Source organism: Cottoperca gobio, chromosome 23 (genome assembly GCF_900634415.1).
Source record: "Cottoperca gobio chromosome 23, fCotGob3.1, whole genome shotgun sequence".
Classification (NCBI taxonomy): Eukaryota; Metazoa; Chordata; class Actinopteri; order Perciformes; family Bovichtidae; genus Cottoperca; species Cottoperca gobio.
The window spans coordinates 2,601,382-2,623,071 of NC_041377.1; the positions used below are offsets into that span (position 1 = coordinate 2,601,382).

Genomic DNA, 21,690 nt, shown 5'->3' on the forward strand with positions numbered 1-21,690 from the left:
ATTAATGTCCTTCAGACACTGATACACTCTGCAATACAGTGGTTCAGTAGCAGACTTGTAATGGGACACTCTAACAAACACAGCCTACACTTCATTTCTTTTGTGAAAAATCAACATATAGACAACAAGGTGGAGAGTTATCCCACCAAAAGTTTAAATCCTTCCCCAGGGTGTGACAGGAAACAGCTTTATCAGTGCTCACATACAGTAGCCTATGTGTGTATTTTATTTGTTTTAAAACAGACGACCAGAGATAGCAGTGAATCCTCCTGGCAATCTCAGACAGGCTGTATTTCACAGCATTGATCAAGTCATTAAACAGTCAGTTGAGTGTTGTTTATCATGGTTATTCTGTTAATAAAGTGTACAACCTTTATTGTTTGTCGAAGCCAAGGTGTCAGTTGCACAGGGTCCTGATACGTGGGCCAGGAGATATCTCAGAAAAAATAAAGCATGGTGAAGCAAGAGTGCTTCGTCATCTGGTGGGCGGTCAACACTCTGCTATCGTGTTCTCGGACACAAATTTAGCCCCGTTTATCTGATCATGCTCTGCTTCGGTGACTCCGCCTCATGAAAGATACTCATTCATTTCTGGTTTTGCAACTTTATCATTTCAAAGTAATCCACAAGCTAGGAATGGTGATGTTGTTGCTTGGATTGGTCTCTCAGTTGAGGAGAAGCTTTCCAAAGTCTGGGTTTTATAGAGAGATGTTTTTTTTTTTTTTAAAGTAGCCTACATCCAAGAGTGACATAGGGTGTTTATGTGGATGATATTATCCACAGTGACAACTGGAAGCACATAAGACATTTTGGGGAAATACTTGACTTCCCCAAGATTGAAGGCCAAGGCTTCTTGGATCGTCGAACACAGTGGAAACTGACTCCCAGCTCCCACCAAGTGTCTGAATTTGTAATTGGGGGCTAAAAATACACTACGCATACTCCCACCCTGACCTTCACATATTTACTTTCCACTTTACTACATGAGGGACAGTTTCCGTCCAACTATGAACCTGAATGCTAGCGTTGGACATAAATCCTGCACTGCAGAATTAATATCAACACAATTCCAAGGGATACAAAGGGAGGCGAAGGATCATGGGAGCAGCCTTGTGAATGACAGAGAGGGGGATTATTACTGACGCTGGTTGATGGGGTCATTCCTAGCTGAGTAGTGGGATTTGCCACAGGTGTTCGATCATAGACTGTATAAAAGAAGATGTCGCCATCGAGACATAACCCATTGGTTTGTGGACTACCATTTGGAAGCCTCCAGTTTGGCCAGAAGTGACCGTATTTGGACGAGAGCGTGGAAATGCATTTCTAAACATTTATCCTGATTGACAAGTCGCCGTGGTAGTGCCTAGTAAACCAAAAGGAAGCTATGCCTTGAATCATCAGTGGAGTTGCCCCCTGCTGGCCATTAGAAATAATGCATGTTTAAGGTCCTTCCAAATTGTTTTTAATTTTCAGACCCGGAGGATACGTTCACTTCTTTTATACAGTCTATGGTTTGGTTTAACATATGGATACAGGCAAGCTAATGCTAATTGGTTGTACCCAAAAAGCAAAGAAGGCTGGTGTACCGCCTAGTCCGGTCCAGGAGAGGTCAACCATGGTGAGTGTAGCAGAACTGTGTCATTCTCCTGGCCTCACTTTAGAGAAAGAAAAAAGAAGGGTCAGTTATTAATTATTTCCTGTTGCTGTATCTGTTGGGAAGGCAGAGCCACACCTGAATTACCCAGAAGCATAATTTCTCAACTTTTTCATATCACTATTCAGATACACAGTATCTCCTAAGTTTAAAAGACTTGAGGATTAAGCAATGACCATAACATTTATGAAATGGACCCCATACTGTCAGCAGAAGGTAGTGAGGTTTCAACTCAGGAACATTCATCAATATAGAAGCCTCAGGGACTTCCACTCAAAGCCGTCAGACAGATCGCAGCCAATTATAGGGCTTTTCCAAATGAACTCTGAACATCTAAACATCCCCATGCTCTGTCAGAGCTGGCACTAGCTTCAGTGGCTAATGGCTGCTGGCAGGGAGGGCAATTGTTTAACCCATCAGCAAAAGCTTCTCATGGGGACTGATTATGCTTGTTTGCATCTGTCTTCTTTCCCCCTTACTTGCCGATGGAAAGGGAACCACAATGCAGACACGTCACGGGTCCAGTTGCAAGCCAGCGAATGTTGGGCTGAAATTACAATGTCAAGCCCAACTGATGGCAGAGGCTTGAGGAGTAGAAATTAAAAGGAGGAAGTTAAGTGTGTTCTCGCTCCAGTGATCTTTGTGCAAAGTGACAGCGGTGCAAATACCTGTACACCTTAATTTTCCCTTTTGTTCTTTAACTGAGAGTCGAGATTTTCCTCCAGGTTTGGAGGGTAATTCAATTGCAATCTTTTGAGAAGAATAGATTATGTGCACTCTATTAACCTTTTCAGTACCTAAGTACTTTTACTGCACACTTTATAAAAATCAATGCTGAGTCCTTGCTCAGTGTTTGCCATTATTGCGGTCTTGTGCTGTATTTGACGTCGAGGTACAATTGAAAAATGGTTACATTCGGATGCATCTTTTGTTGTAAGCAACTGATGAAAAAGGTTGTCTGCAAGGGTAGAAATTAAATGTTTTGCTTGGCAAGTCTAGTCAGCGCTTTCCTAGCATCTGCTTCACTTGGAGGATCAGGTTTGGTGTGATGCCAATAAAATAAATGAGTTGTTGTTTCTTTTGCTGTGGATGGAAATTATTTCACTATTTGTTTTATGAATGTTTAATTTTAAAAGCCATTTTTTCATCACATTGTTTTGTGCTTGTTATCATCACTGAGGCTTAAGAGTGTTATTAGTGAAGGGCTGGTGACTTATAACGCTGCTAATCACTTTTTAATGGATGATATACAAATTGGAAATGAATTTCTGAGACTTTGTTTACTTCTCTTTAAATGTTCCCCACCTGGAGCAGAGCAGGTACATTTGAAAACACATATTTTGTTCAGACCTCGAATGGAAAATGAAGTTTATGTCACATGACTTTGTTTTAAAACTACTTTGGTTGCAATTTGTTTTATGTACGAAAGTCTTCAAGTGAAAACACAAAAGCGGAATTAAAGAGATGTGATGTTAATTCACCCTTTATAGAGAAGAACCGCGCTTAATGAGACTAAATGAAATGCAAAGGTAATGAACAGATTGGGATAATTCTTGATATTGAAAGTACATTGTTGAAACTTGAGGCTGTGGATTTATGTGTTGTAATTTTGTAACTATTCTTGCAAAGGTTTTATATTCTTTGTAGCATGATACGCACAAGATGTCGATGAAATGAACTCACCATTGTCCACCGTTTGTTTTCACGTGTTGCAGCTGTGTGTGGTTGTGGATTACATTGTGGGGGAATAGTCAACACCAAAATCACACACGAAGCATTTCAGAATGCACGCTGAGTGTTTTGATTATACGTAATTTTGTGTTAACACACGACGCACTGAAAAGCATCCTGGAAGTAGTATGTGGTGTGGGATGGGGGGACGCAGCTGGTAATGCCGGTGATTGCCTGACTTGGTAGTCACATAGGATGATGAAATTATATATATCACCTGGGAAATTCTGTCTCTTCAGAATGATGATGACTTGGCGTAGAAAAGTCTGTTTTTTTGCTGCCAGGAAGTTAAGAAAGCATTTGTCCATCATTTATTATGTTTGACATTACGGCTAATTCAGTCGCACAGGATATCCGTGACCGGGGGAGTATCAGATCCAGCTAATAAAATAAGACGGAACAACCAGAAATGACGAGTCAGTTAAACATCTCATTTAAGTCTGTGAGATTGATGATCAGAAAGTTCTCTTTAAGGCTGATGAGATATTTGAGAAACAACAGATTAAACTTCTGAGGGCTGCTGACAGAACATCCTCTCTCACATTTCCTGTATTGATCACTGCAGAATCTAATTGGGTCCGACAGCAGCAGTGCAGCTGACCTTTATCTGAAGAACACTTGTGGAGGATCTTCTCCCTGTGTTTTCTCTCTCTCTGCCTACTGGTGTTTTGTTAACTTTTATTCACATTGGTGCAACGCTTCTACTGAGACTGACACTGGCATCCTTCTCCTTTTTTAAGATTATACATTTCCAAAGAAACTTCACATTAATTCCTCATGGTCCCGCCATCTGGATCTTAACAAGTGGAAGGCAAAACTGAACAGCAGGTTTCTGTTTTTTCTTTTTATAGATTTTATTTAGCTTTATCTTTAGTGTCCAGAATTTATCCTGGGGATCTTTAGGATGCTAATGCAGACTAGAATTAGTGTTGGAAGGTTAATTTAATGATAAATGCACCCTTATTTATACTGCTGACCTCTATTATGTAAATGTTACCTTAATTTGATCTGGATTTTGTTTGGCCCTACGGTCTGACTTTCTGTTGTTATAATGCCTTCAATCCTGCTTTTGCTTTGTAAACTCTGTTTTTAAAGGTGTCTTATAAATAAAGTTATTATGCATCGATCGGAACGTGTCAGTATTATTTCTGACTCCTGGTGTTATTATAGTAAGAGGGTATTAAAGCTAATACGTGATCTGCCCATTGTCCTGTCTGCAAGACATATGGTGCGCAGATTAGACCTTATAACCATCAGCCCTCCCTACCCACACTCTGACTTCTACGTGTCACATTTATCACTACAACTAGGCCATTTAGCTCTACCATCACCTCTCCGATCGCTATTTCCCAGGATCATGTACAAACAAATTGCTCTGAAACCTGCACGAAGCTCGGGACGTATAGGACGGATGTCTATAGAGGCAGAGGATGCCAACATTTGATTTTAATTTGAGGAGTGGGTGGCAGAAAGATAAATTTCACTTCCCTCTCCACGCTTCAGAGGCCAGTGGCTCTATAGACAGAAATGGAGACTGGCTTCAATCTCTCAGTGATCCCCGCTCTGCGCTTTAAGACGAAATGATATGAGGAAGTGAAGAAAAAGTAAGCAGCAGGAGGATGAAGAGGAGGTGGTATCTGTTAAAAATAGAATTTGAAATGACTAAATGGAGAGATAGCATCTCCTGAGGACTAAAGATTGTGGCAAATTGCAGTGGTTGTAGAAAAAGATTAGCCTTGGGATTTTCTCATACTGCTGCAATTTACTCCCCGCACAATCCCAAGAAATGACACAGAAATAGGAGTATATCTTAATTTTAAAATCAATATGTTATTAGGTGCAGTCTATTGGTTATTAGTTTTAAATTGCTTTCATTCCTCAAACAACCAGGTAATTTTACCCTGAACGAATGGAAAAAGAATTACTCGGCATCACCCAGCCCCTGTAAGCCTGATGTAAGCCTTTTTAGATATGTGCCGCAAATCTCTAACAATCTCTCAATCATTCCATATGTTTTTACCTAAAAGTAAATCACGACTGAAAATTCGGTGACGGAATTGCTCAAAGACATACAGTAGCTACACAGATGTTTTCAATCTGAAAGATCAATGTGATGCTTTGACTGAGACTTCCAAAGGTCACCGTGTAAAGTGCTGACAGAAGGAGCACCAGCTCAGGAGAGCCCGCAGAGGGAACAGGTGGCTTTCAGGTGATGACTCAGATGGAAAAAGTTGAAAGGAGGGGTATACAAACTTGGAGATGCACTGGAGTGACAGTGCTTTGCTGTCAGGTGTTGTAGAAGGATAACCAGCTGTTAAAGGGAAAGCTACCATGTCGGGGGGGTAATATGTTTGCAGTTCTGTCAGGTGTTGTATTAGGTCTTCTCAGCTAACAGTATGTCGGTCGGACTGTCGGTCCACCGCTTTGGTGCAGACTGAAATGTCTCAACAACCTTTTGATTGTTTGCATTCATGTCCGTGTGGAGAGCAAATGTTTCAAATTGCTTATCCGACTGTAAACAATGACCTGCGCCCGGTTATCTGTTATCTGTTATCCGGATATCCGCTGGCTCCAGGGGAACCCCAGATATATTGGCCCTTGCCCTCAGGGGGCTAAATCGTCGTCAGACAGAGCCGATGAGTTCTGAGATTGCTCAGTGACCGGCAACACAGACGGGCAGTACTGGGCAGCTTCCAGGTGTGACTGTATAAGTGTGATGCAGCAACACACCCCTGAATAAATAAAGGTTAAAACAAAGGGCAGTTGATTTTTTGGCAGTTACCGTATAGTATAAACAGCTGTGAACTGAGATTGGAGGTAAATGAGTATAGGTCAAATTTAACATAGTCGATGTGTTCGTTTATCTCATTATGTATATTTCCCTGTAACTATTTGACACTTCATCATTTTTAAATGAATCCTTTGTATACTTCTCAGCTGACCACGTTCACCTCACAGACAGTGACTCCACAGGGCGGCTCATTGGCTGCTGTGTTCATCACAACCTCTGGAGAGAACACAAACTTTCCATGAGCGGCAGCGGGCATCATGTTCCAGACTGAAGTGTTGCTGAGCTGACCGCTGTGACCCCCAGTGTTGCTTTGTGATTATTGCTTTTCTACAGAGATCTAGCCGGAGTCGCCCTCTGCTTAAAAAAATAAGCATTGTTTTTAGTCGATGTGTCTGAACTGTTGTCTCAAAGTGGATTTTTGTTTGGAACGTCTAAGTCGAGCATGTGTGGTCTTGTTGACAACACTCTGAAGTATTGGGATTACTTTTGTTATTTTGTGCGGAAAGTGATGACAGCTTTTCCAGACATTCAGAAAAACACTCACGTCCAGACCAAAAGGCCAATACTATTGACAACAGTTAACTGGCTCAGAGAAAGCTGCTCTATTGACTCCATCGGGGATGATTAAGTACCGTGGCAGCGGCAACATTTCGTTTTTAATGCCTCACTGCCTTCTTTTTCATTTCCTGAGCTGTTAAACAACTCAAACTGCTTTTTCATAATTAAACAACCATCTCTTCAGAAACTGCCAATAAACAAATAAACTCGCAAATAAAACAATGCTGTTACATTCCTACCATAAGACAGTGCTCAAGGGTTGAAATATTGTAATTTGCATTATTTCTGGGCTGATTGTTTCGTGTTGTGAATATGCACTGAGGTAAATAAACTATGATAGAATAGCACATCTAATGCGTTGATGCATCGCTGGGCACTACCATGATCTTGGTATGGAGCAGGTGTTTTGTTCACAAATGTTTAGTATTTGTTTCATTGTCACTGCACCTTGAAAACCAATGAGTTTGCAATTAAATAATTTGTTAAGAGCAATCCTGTTGGCACCAAACACCCGATTAATCTGTATCCGTACCACGGGGCCTGGCAGAACGATGCAAAGTTTGGACTTGTCGAAAGCCACCGCGCCCTCGGAGTGGAACAAGGGTTGACAATTATTGATCACATGTGATGGAGAGCTCATTTGGAAAGGTTGGTGCCATGTTGCCCGACGGGAACTCCAGTCATTTTGTTTGTCTAACAAGCTGCGCGGCTACAAGTTGGTAATTTTTCTTCATTAAAAAGTGAAAAATTATATCTTTGATTTATGTTGAATGCAGTGTTGCACACATTACCATAAAAATAGATGGAGGGAGACAATTATTCAGACTTAACTCACATCGCAGGTGACAGTTATTTCCCTCTGGCCATGCATTCACGCAGTCACAGGAAGACCTGCGCGAGTGTGTGCCCCAGTGTATGGTGCACGTGTGTGTGTGTATGCATGTGTATCTAAAACGCTCTCCGCCCGAGGGGCATTTAGCAGCTGGTGAATCATCTGACCTGTATATTGTCCTCCAGCTGTTTTCTCCAGCACTGGGCGGTCAAGGAGACATACACACAGATATCCTCATGTGCTCCCTCTAATTTAGTTTGATGTTTATGATTCATATATGCAAATTAACTCCTTTTTTCAAGATTAATTAATATCTGTTTACTTTGCAGATGTCATTAATTGAATAACTAATAATGTTTTTGAGAAGAAATGCATTAACATTTTGCTATGAGGTCTTCAGGGACCCCAGTCGATAGTCTGTATGTTGGTAGGATGAGGGGAGAACCAGTATTAAGAAATTGTTTCTTCTAACATTATCATTACAACATTATTGTCTCATCAGCCCATTGAATAGGAGAGTGCCACGGCACATTTGCTGTGTTAATGTTTGTTTATTCATACTGAGATCGCAGTGAGAGAAGTAAGCCTTTCTTCAGCTTCCCTAATATTGTCTTCACTCTCAATCATCGGCATCAGAAAGGTGTGAGAGAAAACACACCAACACACCATGCGGCCTCCATGTGGCATCTAACCCCTTTCACGTTACATGAAGCCATCGTTAATACAAACGTATGAATCAGTGCATCTTTAGGACTTCAGTAATCTATAATTCAGTTGTTCCTAATCTTTAAAAACGACCTTCCTCACAGGTTTCAGATGTCTACAGACTGTGAGCCTTCTCAAGTCACAAAATCAGGAAATATCAGGTGCCTCATTAATTACTTTACATTTAATCAGGTGTTTGGGGACGTGGACATGTTTAGCTTTACATGTTAATGAGGGGCACCTGAATGCATCATTAGCTTACATTTCTGTGAGGCTTCACCATCTGGCTCAAGTCCTTCAGTATGTCCCTGTGAAGAACGGAAGTTTGTGGGCTACTTGGATAGGATCCAGCACCTGAACTGAGACACCAAATACCCCAGACAGGTACATTTGATCCACAATATTTGCAATGCATACAATTAGAAAAACTTTTCCAAAATCCCCCACAAGCTAATGACGAGATTCATGATAGAAGGGCCAATTCAGAGGCATCTACATCATCATCTTGTAGTCCTGCTGAGATGGCAAAACGTTATGTTGTCCATGCCATCCTGTCAACATCGTGGAAACACCGGGACAGTGCCCCTCTCAGAACACGTCTTTTGAGATCTTGTCTCATCCCTGCCTCTACTCGAGCCCTCCCTGTCAGCGGGCCACTGGCTTTTAATTGCACAGGGCCTCGACTTTGGTAATTATGTTGTCAAACGCTAAAGAGTAGCGAGTGCAAATAATGTGAACGGTACAGCGGCTGGTCTCTCCCTGAGAGGCTGATTCTACTTGTTCTAGGGGAGACATCGCTGTGAGAGCAAGGGAAAAACAACCCAGGAAGCAATTGAGCATACAAAGAACCTTGTCAACTCATTTGCAATCAGGAAACCGTGGGGGGGGGGAAAGGAAATTTTGTTTTTTTTTCTCCATGACTGAAATGGAGCCACACAAAGAGAACGGAGCTCCTGTATTGTTTAGCTTTATAAAAATAAAAGCTCTGTATCATGGTGTCAAGGAAAACTGATCGTATGGGTCTTAATTATGGTGTAGCTGGGAGTTTAATTATACAGAGAGGTGTGTTTATCTCAAGTTCTTCTCCGATCTTTGAGGAAGTTTCACAAAACTTTAACGCTAATTTGTCCTGGGTAGAAGTGCTCTGAATACGGAGACGTGTTGGAGTTTCTGCCTTTGTGCTCAACGCAAATAAAGATGTGTGCGTTGTGTCTTCAAGGAGGACTTTGCCTATCTGTAGGTGGGAGGCTTTAAAACAATGACTGGCGGTTTCTTGAATAAAGGGAGCGCCCGGTAGGTCATTCACGCCGCAGTACAAGCATTCCCATGCAATCTCTCAGAACTCAAGGGTTTTCATCACACCTGATGCAGCTTCACTGGATAACAATCATTCATTCATTCTCTTGAAATTGGCATGAAGTCCAACCTTATAAACCTCACAGGTTCCTGTAGAGCAGAGCGTTCTCTGCAACCCGTTGGAAAGTAAACGGAACTGCATAAAAACATGATATAATATTATTAACTTCATTGACCAGAACAGACTTTTGAGAATATATATTAAAAAAAATAAGCTTCCAACCTAATATCTTTTCTCATCTGTTGCAAAAAATTCTATTGGGATTTGAGGCATGTGCTCAGTGCTGATAACGCCTTCAGATTTAATAAATATTGTGATTTATTTTATATAGTAGTAAAGTTTTATCAGTACAAAGCAACCCTCAGCCGGGTAATGCAGGATTATGGGCCCAGTGTTGCCCTTCTGTGCCTCGGAGTCTGTGGCTGGCTCGGAGATGCTGCGAGGGATGATGGCGAGGCAGCATGGAGGATTGTTTACTGTGGGAGAAGTGATCAATGGGGGCCCCCGGCTTGCCAGCAAATTGCCAGGGTCATAGTTCCCTTGAGCACTGGGGAGTATCAGCAGAGGAAAAATCTATACAACCCCAGTGGTGGCCTCATTCTCTCTATTCACAAACATTCATGGAAAATTCTATGCAGGCCCGCATAGAACTCTCGCCTGTGTTGCAACCACGCACATGTTGGTGAGGAATGAGTATGCGCGGCTGTGGTGCGATGTCTTTGCCCGATTGCCGGGGTCAGAACAGTCATCGCCGGAAGGGGCCCAGAAACCAACCCTGGGGTCAACCGAGAGGCGTGGCCAGTGGAGGACAAATGATGATAAATGATGATAAACAAACAAACAAACCAACATGGAGCACGGCCAAAGAGGCGCAATAACCCCGCATAACCTCGAGGAAAGCGGAGGAAAGATCCTGACCCGCATGTGTATCTGCAGGGTTTATCCTGACACCGCTCTGCTCAAGGCTGGGTCACTGCCAATTATAAAAAGAACATTTAATTAGTCGTTTTTTATATTATATCAGAGGCGTTGGTTATAACACAAAATTGACCTTGAGGCTGCAAGCGTGAAGCCGCGCATCCTGACACGAGGAGGGAGGATTAAAGTGATGGAAATTGACGGAAAATGAAAGAAAGACAAAAAAAAGAAAGGGGAGGGAGGGGCTCAGGGAGTTAGAGCGGAAAAGGAATCAGAGGGACATAATGGAATAAGTTATGAGTAGGCAAGATGGACAGATAGAGAGCAGGGGGGAGATAAATAACAGAAAGGACTGCGGAGAGGCACATCTAGGGCAGTGCTTTTTCACAGTCTGGGTTAGAACGCAATGTTGGGGCACAAGATTAAAATGCATCCCAAAGATTATTCTGAAACAAAAAATAGCTTCAACAGTTTGAGGATTTTGATAGAATAAATTCCAAATTTTTGTGTTAAGTCCCTTTTTATTTACTGTGCTGTCTATTCCTCCCCCAGCCCCCGTTTTGTATAGAGAAGTTAAATGAGATGCTGAAGGCGAAAGTCAAAGAGAAGCTGATGCTTCAATTGCACTTAAAGTCCATTTGGATTATCAGAGAGAAACAAAGTCTAGCAGGCTGCGTTTTTAAAGAGCGATGGGAAAGAGAGATGTGAAGGCAGCCGACTGTCAGGTTTTTAACAAGCGGCGAAGTGGACATGAGGACACCCTGATCTCCAACATTTTATCCTTCCTTCCTATCACTTTGCTGATACGACAGAGATTCCCCGGAAAAAAAGGCTAAGTACTAACTTAGAAATATAGTAGCCTTTGTAATTATACCCCAAACACAAAGGGGTTGCCACATACACACATCTATTGTCTTTACATCCTGTGCCGGTGGCGATGCAGCAAGAACAAAGACTCGGTTCAACATTTTGGGAAAATTGGCTTTTTTACTCCGAGAGGTAGGTGAGACTATTGTCCGTACATTAAAGATGAAGCTACAGCCAGGAGACGGTTAGCTTAGCTTAGCATTAAGACTAGAAGCACCTGGGGAAGCAGCTGACATCTGCCAATCAGCACCTTAACGCCTGGAAACCTCAACAAGACTCCAGGAAGTCACTGTTCCCAGCCAAGAAACAGTCCAACACTCGCACACCTTAAAGACTTTAGATACTGCATGTTAGTTAGTGAGCTTCCAGGCTACATGTTGCTGCACACTAAGCTAACCATCTCCTGGCTGTTATCATTGTTCTCATCTAACTGTAAGCAAGAAAAGGATTTCCCAAACTGTTACTATTGCTTTAAAGAGGTAACCATAATCTAACTAGAAACTGGACACAAAGAGAGAGACAGAGGATTTAATTGATCGTAAAAGAGCGCATATGTTCTGACAAGTTTCAAATCCAATCAGTTTGTCACTTTTCCATGAGGCTACACAACGAATCAAGGTCTCAATGTACATCAAACGCACTAGTTCATACAAATTGGCATCTGAAGACACTTTGAAGGCAGTATGAAAACCTACTGTCATAGAGGAGGGCAGGCTTCTCTGTTTGGAAAAAAGTTGCAAACATTGTCGGAAGCAGTCCAACTCCGACACCACTAAGATGCTATGGGAGGTTAAGCAATCCGAAAAGACTTTGTTTAAAGCATACTGACTCCTTTAGACACAAAGAGCCCCATGCAGCTCTTCCTTTTTCCCACGAACATGTTCTTGTGTCCGTACAAGCCAAGTGAAAATTGTCTCAGCAAATAAATTGTGCCCAGAACACCCAGGGTAGCTCTGTAAGACATTGCAAAAGATCAGTAAAGATGTAACTGTTCGTTCATGACGCTTGGACTTGTTACTGCTCCATTGGGTGGTCCCTTTTTTCCCCATAACAAGCCAGCAAAAAGCACTCACCGCAAAGGAAATCAAGACTTAACTTTTGGACATAACAACTGAGCTTTTTATGGCAGAGCTGTAGCTGAGTAGCGAGGCAGACGCCGGGCTATTTGCTGTCACTGACGTCCTGAGGATGTGAGGGAACGAGCAAAGCAAACAGAGCGAGTCTGCTGCGGAGGAAAAGCCTTGATACAGAGAAAGCTTTTGAGAGCTGACTTTACAGCTAATGAGACAAAGGAATGAGGTGGCAGAGGACAGGAAAGGATCACGTTAACAGTAAATAACCTGAAGGAGAAAACAGGACACAAAACTATGACAAACTAATTACCAGCTGTGTGCATTTCTAATGAGGACACATATTCCTTCGCATGTCCTGTGTAGGCGTACTTTAAGTTTCCTTGCTCATTTTCATTCATCTGAGTGCGTATGTTGTGTGCCTTGATGAGGACTTAAGCTTTGAAATGCAAAGATGTGTAGAGTTTAATTGTATAATCCAGAATTTGTGAGCCGGGGATATTGCAGGAGAACCAGAGACAGATCTGATCTAACAAGGCACTTTGCTCCGCGGTAGACAGCTTTGAGAGGATTGGAGAGGAGAAAGAAGTGGGAGATTTTAACAAGGGAGAGATTTGGATTTGGATTTGGTTGGCTTTGTGACTGCTTGACAGCACGCACAATAAAGAGAGAAAGGCAGGTTCAAGCTGAGCTCCCTCCCTCCCTCCAGATGTTGTTTTGAAATCTGATACAGAAAGCCAAAGCTTGAACATTGTCAGTGAAAAGACGAAGCCCAAATCCAGTTACAAGCTGAGAGATGAAATGTTTTTGAATGATGGTTTTCTCGTTCCCAGCTGTTCATCCAAACCCCCTCTTGTAGTTTTAACGTCGATTTGTTGCCACCAATCCAACCTTGCTCAATATGTTTTTAATGAAACATGACTTTTATTAATAGTACTGGCCAGGTCACTTGGTGAAATTGGAGTAAAGAAGTTGAAGTGAAAATTGTAGAGTAATGGATATTTGCTGTATGCCCACATACATTACATGGATACCCAAATCCCTCCTTAACCCCAGTCCACATTTCTGACTAAAACACATCTTTACTTAATATTACAAATCATAACACTACAACTAAAACGTTGTTCCGGTCAACAAATAAATGTTAAAGCTGCTACAGTAGCTACCTAACAACAGCTAATTCACTGGTGAAACAGACCTAAGAATGGGCTATTCTACATACATGCTAGCATGTTAGCACAAGGGGAAGAATGGGCATTCACATATTCCTTCACTAACCTTGTATTCAGATTGGACAGATGGAAGTACAGCTATTCATATTATGTTACATATGTTTAGCGGTTAGCGAACCCTAACCCTAACCCTAACCCTAAAAAGTGAAAAGTTGAACGGCTCTGACTTAATGAACAGAATCTACTGTGTTGGTGTAAATCCAGTGTTGGTGGTTTTGTTGCCATTTTGCTTTCTCTTGTGCATTACTGTACTTCTTTTTAGTCGAGTTGGAGATTTCCGATATCTTGCACTGCCAGGTGGCTGCAGGGAACAGTATATTCAGCGAACACACTTTCCAAACAGTTTTCCTTTTGCCTGTGTGAAGTCTCTATTGTACAAGCACAATAATGCACTGACTCTTTATGCAACACACACAAAATGACACACTGTGCACCCCTGCCATAGCGGCGCTGAGTGAAACCACTCTCCTCTACTTTACGTCATGGTTCCTGCTTTTAGCTTATTTCCTTTTGACTCTTCTCCTGGCTGTTTCTTATGTCAGCATCTTAGGATTTCCCTGTCCCCCACCTATTAGAAAGATTGTTCCACATCTCTGTCCACCTAAGCGCTGTCAGTGTGTTTCTATCAAAGGGTCTTTAGGAGGTGCAATTGCACACCTAGTTTATGCACAGTGCATATCGTTAACGTAGGATAATTACCTTTTTTCCACCACATATCATCTTTTTCCAACAAACCACCACTTCCTCTCCTCAGTCATGCCTATTTAGTGTCTTCCAAGTACTAGCCGGATGAAGCCGCCCCTCTACGTGTTCCCACTGAAGTGCTGCATCATCAGCAGAAGGCTACAGTCTGATCCTGCTATTAGCCATCTGGGGTCGGCGGCTGCAGAAGCTTTGATGTGTTGCACAGCTCTCCCTTTCAGGGCCAAAAGCAAACACCTCAACCCTCCTCTCCAAACTCACCTCCCACCTCAGTCTACTACCTCACGCACAAACAATAACACACGCACACACACACACACAAGCCCCCAGACCTGGAGCTGACCTCATTCGCTGGGTCTTGCCTGGGTCTTTTGCTCTTCATCTTTCATTCATCCACATGATGTCTCAAAGGGCAGCGGCTTTATTCTGTGAACCAGGTGCAGAGAAGTTTTCGTCCGCTGAGGTGGAGGAAGGAACTTCTGAGAAATATTTTGATTGTGATATGCCAGCAGGACAAACGGGGTCAATACCAAAAAAATCCAAAAACAATTTGTTTGCCTGAACAGCTCAGACGCCGAACTTCATCTTGGGACTTTTTTGTTCAAGTTGAAGTTTTTCAACTCTCTTCGTCTCACTTTGCCTTACAGACACTACCAAATAAATAGAACCACAACAGCGTACCCTTAAATAACCCATAAACCTGGAAAATCCAAAAAGTCTAAACCATCGCTCTTCTTCTTTGGCCAACTTCTTGGATTTTCCTAGAATATAAATTACAAAGAACACTTGCGAAAAGCAAAATATATTTCATAGTGCTAAAGCTTTTTTTATTACCTCGTTATAACTCTTGGCCTGTCTGTTTCGCTGCCTCTGGCTCGCATCGTGACAACTCCCCCTCTGGGGTGTGTTAATAAGCAGGCGCTGATGACCAAGCCCGGCTAACACATCCTCATTACTTACTAACTGGAAATCGTGACTCCGATTCACGCATCGGTCATGATCATAATGACAGATGTTATCGCTCTGCACATGTGCTTGACTCTCACCACGGCTCCATAAGCACCTTTCATTACCATGCAGAAGCCCGCCGACGCACACTCGAGCATGAGCGGCGCAGTGATTACACAGGAAATGAAGTATACATATCCATTATTATTATTCTCGTTATTAGGCAGCAATCCCTGGCAGCCGGGGGGGGGGGAAGTAGAGCGGATTCCTTTCAGATTCAGACCAAGAAGTCCCCTGCCGAAGTGTCTCTGAGCAATACGAGAGTACCTGAGAACCTTCTTTGCTATACCTTCACGTATATAAACGTCTTTTATTTACATTCATTGGCATTTAATAAGTTCTAAACACTAACTCATGAGTTTGACGTTGTTTACATAGATAAAGGTATGATTAAGGCGTCTGAAGTTTAGGATGAAGAATGTTTGTCTGCTAGTGCTTTAATGTGGCATTTGACTCACCCAACAAATTATTTTTTATCACAGCTTTGACATTTCTTGTCAGGAAAAAGGCCTGCAACCATACAAGTCACACTCGGAATTTTGTGTTCTGCTCTTTAAGTATTTTATTTCAAGTTTGTTTTCTTGTGCCTTTCTTGTAGCGGTTCACATTTCGCCTAAAATAAATAAAATAGCCACCAAGTAATTGCCGTATAGACACCCATGTGGCCTTCAGGCCCCATTAGGGTCCGTCACCCCAGAAAGATTGTCAGATTTTTCCACCTTGGAGATTATTTTGTCAACAGCTGCTTCAAAGGTCAAGAATGAACTGTCAAGCTCATGTCAAGAAACCATAACAGTGCTCACAATAATTGAAAGTTTCATGACAAAAGAGCTCAATTCATCTCCTGATGAGGACCATGTGATGGGGTTGAAAGCTCCAGAAGCAAGAAAAGGGGATCTTGAGTGAAGATTCTTTAAGAGATGATAACTGACACTGTAGGTCAATTACTCATTGCGCGGCTCGCGAGCCCGAGCCTCCTGCAGCTCGCCAAGCTTTAATTGGTGGCTCGTGTGGCAGTGGGCTAAATAAAGGGGTGATAGATATGACTGCAGTCAATACAGATATTTCATAAAAACACTAAACACAAGCAGGGCTATTACATATAACCCATTAAAACACAGTGTCTGCGCTATTAGCCTACAAATAATAATAAAATAATTGATGAAAGATGCAAATATAGACAGAAACAAGATATTTAAACTTGCTCGGCCGACATTGACTCACTGCGGAGTTGCCAGTTTTGGCGGTCTATCAGCACTACATGGTGAATGTGACGGGTAGACACATGGTGGGCTAGTATAGAAATAAATTAACATAAGCTCATTAAAAGTATGTTAACATAAGCATGCTTATGAATATGGACATTTGCTAAAAAATGGTTTATATCGCTAAATTGGAGCATTTAAATTGGAGGATACTACGACCAACCTGGCACTTCATACTCGCGCTAGCTTGACTCCGGTCGACTCGTTTCACCATTTCATGCTAGTTAGCGCGTCTTTCTACGGACGTAAAATGGATCGATTTGGCTTTGGAGCTTCAAACCACCGTAAAGCGAGAGGAAGATGCTGGAGATGTGGTTTGTGGACAGACAACAGCTGCTCCCGTTAAAAAAAGAAAGGTACGAGCCGTACAAGACGAGTAAAGGAACATTCAAGACAAGTGGACAGAGGAGTTTGTATTTGTCCGCCACGAGTCGAACCCTTCGTGCTTAATGTGCAAACACACCCGCTCTGGTTTCAAGAGAAGTCATTTGGAGCGGCATTTCCAAACGACGCATCCAAAATTCTACGAAACTTACGCACCTGGAAGATAAATTAGTAAATAAAATAGAGCAGCTTTCTTCTTCTCTTTCTGAAAACAAAGGCTCAAACACAGGACAAATAACACAGCTGAACAATTCACTGAGACATCTTTTGACATCGCATGGATTTTGGCTCGGGGAAAAAAAACCTTCTCAGACTCAAACATTGTGAAACACTGCTTTTTGGCTTCAGCAGAAATATTGTTTGCAGAGTTTGACAACATCGTCCCAGTATTATAATATCAATATTAAGCTAATCCTGCTTTCATTGAATGCATTGGTTGGTTGCAGGGAAGACAGATTAATAAACAGACGTGCTTTTCATACTTTGCGGTAAAAGTGGCTCTCCTATTGACTTTGTCCAATCAATGTGGCTCTCATAGTGAAGACCACTGCTGTAGGTGATGAGTATTTTATAAAATCATCATACTAAACCTCTATGCTTAACGATGGCATGCTCGTACACTACCAAGGCCGTTATTTATTTAGTTTTGCAGTTCACACTTACTCATCGTAACAGCGGCTGCCATCTGGACCTTGAATCAGGTCATTATAAATTAATTGGTCAAGAATTACAAACAGGGAGAACAAAGGAGGACATTAGCACTGTGAACTTCACCAAGACGTTCATTTCACAACAGTTCTAAAAGCTTTATTTACTCTGACTAATTACGATACTGTATGGTAATAAATCGTAGATGCTACAGTAATGAGACAGGTGGTGCATTAGACTAGAGTGCTGCTGTAGCTGTCTCCTCTCCAGTCTGCAGTGTATTTCAGGCAGGCAGGTAGATACTTTTTTTTGGGAAAAAGGAGACACCCAGCACCCACCAGGGCCAACTGTGATAATGCAAGCTGTCCAAGACATGCCAACTCCATTTAAAGACTCGGCGCGGAGCTGCGGCTGCGCTGCTATTCAGATGAGCCTTGATGAAACTGTTTGCAGAGGTGTGATGGACAGTTGAGGTAATTATTCTGCTTGAGGTATGATGATTAGGCATCGTGGTCGAACACTCGCACACACTCATACTTTGTTGAGTTGTTTTGATGCGTGATGTGCCTCCTGCCAGCTGGGTAGAGATGCTAGACAGCCTATTCTCCCACCGGCTTCACTTGTTGTCACTAACCATGGTCAATCAATAGATCTTGGTTTTAAACTTTCAGAGAGTTCACTTCCCACTGTTTGCAAACTTTTTCTTGGTTTTCTCTCTCAGTCCATAATCATCCTCATGATTCACCTTTATCCTGCGCCCTGTACCTGCTTTTTCTCACATTGTTCTGCTCTTTACCTTTTCATCCTTTTGGATCAAGCAAGAACAAAGTCTCATTTACAGTGAAGGCCTGGCGAAGACAAAAAGCTTTTTCAGCAGAGCTTTGGTTGGGGATTAAAAATAATTAACATTTCTAACTCATAACCTCTTAAAGGCTTTGGCTTGGTTTGACACAGACTGCGAACGCAGCAGAAGTGAACTACAACATAGTAACAATGTACACACTGCTCCGTTGATAGCTGGAGGCGGTCCTCCAGGAAGGTAATGTGTGTTTACATCCAGTACATGCAGCCTCCTGCTGTGGCCTTCCGGCTTCAGCTCCTGTAATCTGTCAGAAGCAATGTTCCGTGTATCATCTTATGGTTTTAACTTTGAGCCAAGACTGAAAACACTCCCCGTGAGTCACAGTCCCCGGGCTGGAAGTACAACAGCCTTACAGCATCTTCTATATTTGCACAATCAGGTCAGGTGTTTACTCATTACCCTGACTCACAGCTTTGTAAGATGAAACTGCGGCTGTGTGATAACAATTTGACTATTAGGCGAGCAAGTTCACACGTACAGTGGCCTTGTATCAATTTGCATATTCCAGGCATTCCAGTGATTTATAGCAGAGAAGCAATTAAAGCAAAAGGATGTCTCGAGGGCACCCACCTGGTTTGAACCCAAACAACCCTTTGATCTCTGTTAAGTGGCTGCATTCATATTGTCAGACCGTATTTAAATAGAATTCAATTATTCCAGAATTCATGCAGCATCACCAAAAGAGTTAGGAATCACTGCAGGATCTTGGATAAGTTTTGGATCTCTCTGGATGTGTGTCATAACACTGCCCCCTAGTGGTCACAACTGGAAGTCTTTGACGGTGCATCCCGTGTGGACTGAGTGTTTGTGTTTTTATGACCTGTAGACATTCAGGGGTCAGTATTCTTCTTGTCATGCACCTGCAGGCAAAGAAATGAGCTGGAGGGGAGACCATTTTTAGTTTTTTGTTTCGCCAATCATAATGCCATCTGACTCCGCCTAATGTGTTACTCGTGTGAATCACATGCAGAGTTGCAGCTTGTGCACTGAGGCGTTAGATTTTTCCAGCTTCATCGTCCATGTAAATGTGTTTTTATGTTCTACAAGCTTAAAAAAAAGAAAGAGAGAAGGGCATCATACCTTGCTTTCCCATCTGCTGCAAGCAAATATTTAATCAAACATATGACGGCATAGAGCAAAGATTACACACATTAAAATCATCCAGCGCTTTGTGCATTAATCAAACCCTTTGAATGCAACTAGATTAACAGGATTTAGATGTATGTGTCATAAAACAGACAAAAGACATTTTTTGCTCTGTCGTGTTGCGTTGTAAAATTCCTCGCTTTATTTACCATCATATATTTGGGGCAATAAAATGGAGCACATGCATGGCGAGTTGTCGACAGATACATCAAATCGCTCTAAATGTATCCAGCTAAACGCCGTTGTGGCTCCCTCATGTCTACTCAATATTTTTTATCGGCACTGAAATAAAATGGGAGCGCCACTCGGCCTGTGCAGCCGTTTATGATTGCATTTTGTGACTTCAACTGCTTGTGTCAACAGGGAATATTTAGCTGAAAAAATATAGCACCTTATGATTTAAAAAGTGGATGATAACTGCACACAGATACCAGACTTCATTGTTTATTCTAACAGCACAGCGTCGATAAGGGAAAGTGCACTCTTATCTGCATTACATTGTTTGAATAAACATTTAAGTTTGACATCTGCAGCCTCTATTTGAATAATTAATAGTTGCTCTCTAAACTGATTTGGGTATAAGTGCCTTTTTTTAACACAAGGCCATTACGGGAATCGTATGTTTATTTTATTTTATAAACAGCCTTAGAGGCTGAGCCAACAAAGCAAACCATCTGAAATCCAGCGCACCTACACAGTCTATTATGTGCTTTGGCACTAGAACGTGGACAGTGTGTTGATCGCACATATTCTGTGACAAGAAAGAGCAGAAGAGGCTGTGAGGGAAAAAGTATAAAGATGGGGGGAAAGAGTCTTGACGGCCTTGAATCAAGATGCTCTAAATGGTTCTTGTGTCGTTGTTGATGTTGATTGTTGACACGTAGCTGTTTGTCTCCGTCTGGGTTTCATCGTCCTCTGGTTGCTGCACGCTACATACAATCAAACAGGCCTTTTAAGTCAGGACTTTGTACTTCGCAGCGCCAAATTTCAGTTAATTAACCTAGAACTCAAGCCAGGATACATGAGAAGAAAGGTTTGTGTAGGAGGGAGACAGATGATTTTTTGACAGAATACATGAAAGGAAAACCAATATTATGACTTGGATCTTGTTGTGATGAACCATTTCAATGAACAAATGCAGGATATTGATTGTTTTATGATACTCCAGCAAGTTCATTACGGCAACATCACTAAAACGTAGAGAAGCACGAGCGGTCAGATGTACGTCAGCTTTTGGCTTAAGGTCGAACGCCGTGCTAGCGGTTGCTAACGTGCTCGAAAGGACAATGCTAACGTGCGGATGTAAAACAGGTATAACGTTTACCACGTTCATCTTTTTTGCGTGTGTTAGCGCGCTAATATTTGCTAATTAGAACTAAAGACGGCCATAGCACAGTATGACAATCCATCCATCCAACGACCATCCAACGACCATCCAACGACCATCCAACGACAACGTCAACCTCATGGTGGCGCTAGAGGAAATGTCATGTGATCGCCATAGTCAATGAAATTCAGTAGGATTCCTCTGGGGACCACGAATGTTTGTACAAAACCTTCTGACAATTCATCCAATAGTTACTGAGATGTTTTAGTCTGGACCAACCGACTGACAATGCTTAGAGATGTCCATCAGGTGCAACAAAAGAACCAGGTTAGCCAAACTTATTTGGAATTAAAAACAAAGGTGAACCTAAAATCAAAACCAAAAAATGTCCATTGTAAACATCTATCACAGTTTACAGAACAACTGTTTAAACTTAAGCAAGTTACCGAGTTTCCTTGTACAATGAGATTATTACGATATTTCAGGTGGAATCACTTTCTGTTTAACCTCCAAATAAAAAGGTTTGATAATCTGGCAAACTGTTGGTTTCTTGTTTAGGCTGAGTCCCAGATCTTAGCAGTTGTGTTCAACGATATTAGAACTGATTGCTGAAAAAGTAGAAATAACCCAAAT

At 42.0% G+C, this 21,690-nt stretch overlaps 1 protein-coding gene across 1 annotated transcript in view; it reads left to right on the forward strand.

The window, feature by feature from the left end:
* The window catches only part of fam180a (family with sequence similarity 180 member A), a 29,491-nt gene that overhangs the window by 1,098 nt on the left and 6,703 nt on the right, over nt 1-21,690 (forward strand). The gene's annotated exons all lie outside the window — the stretch shown is intronic.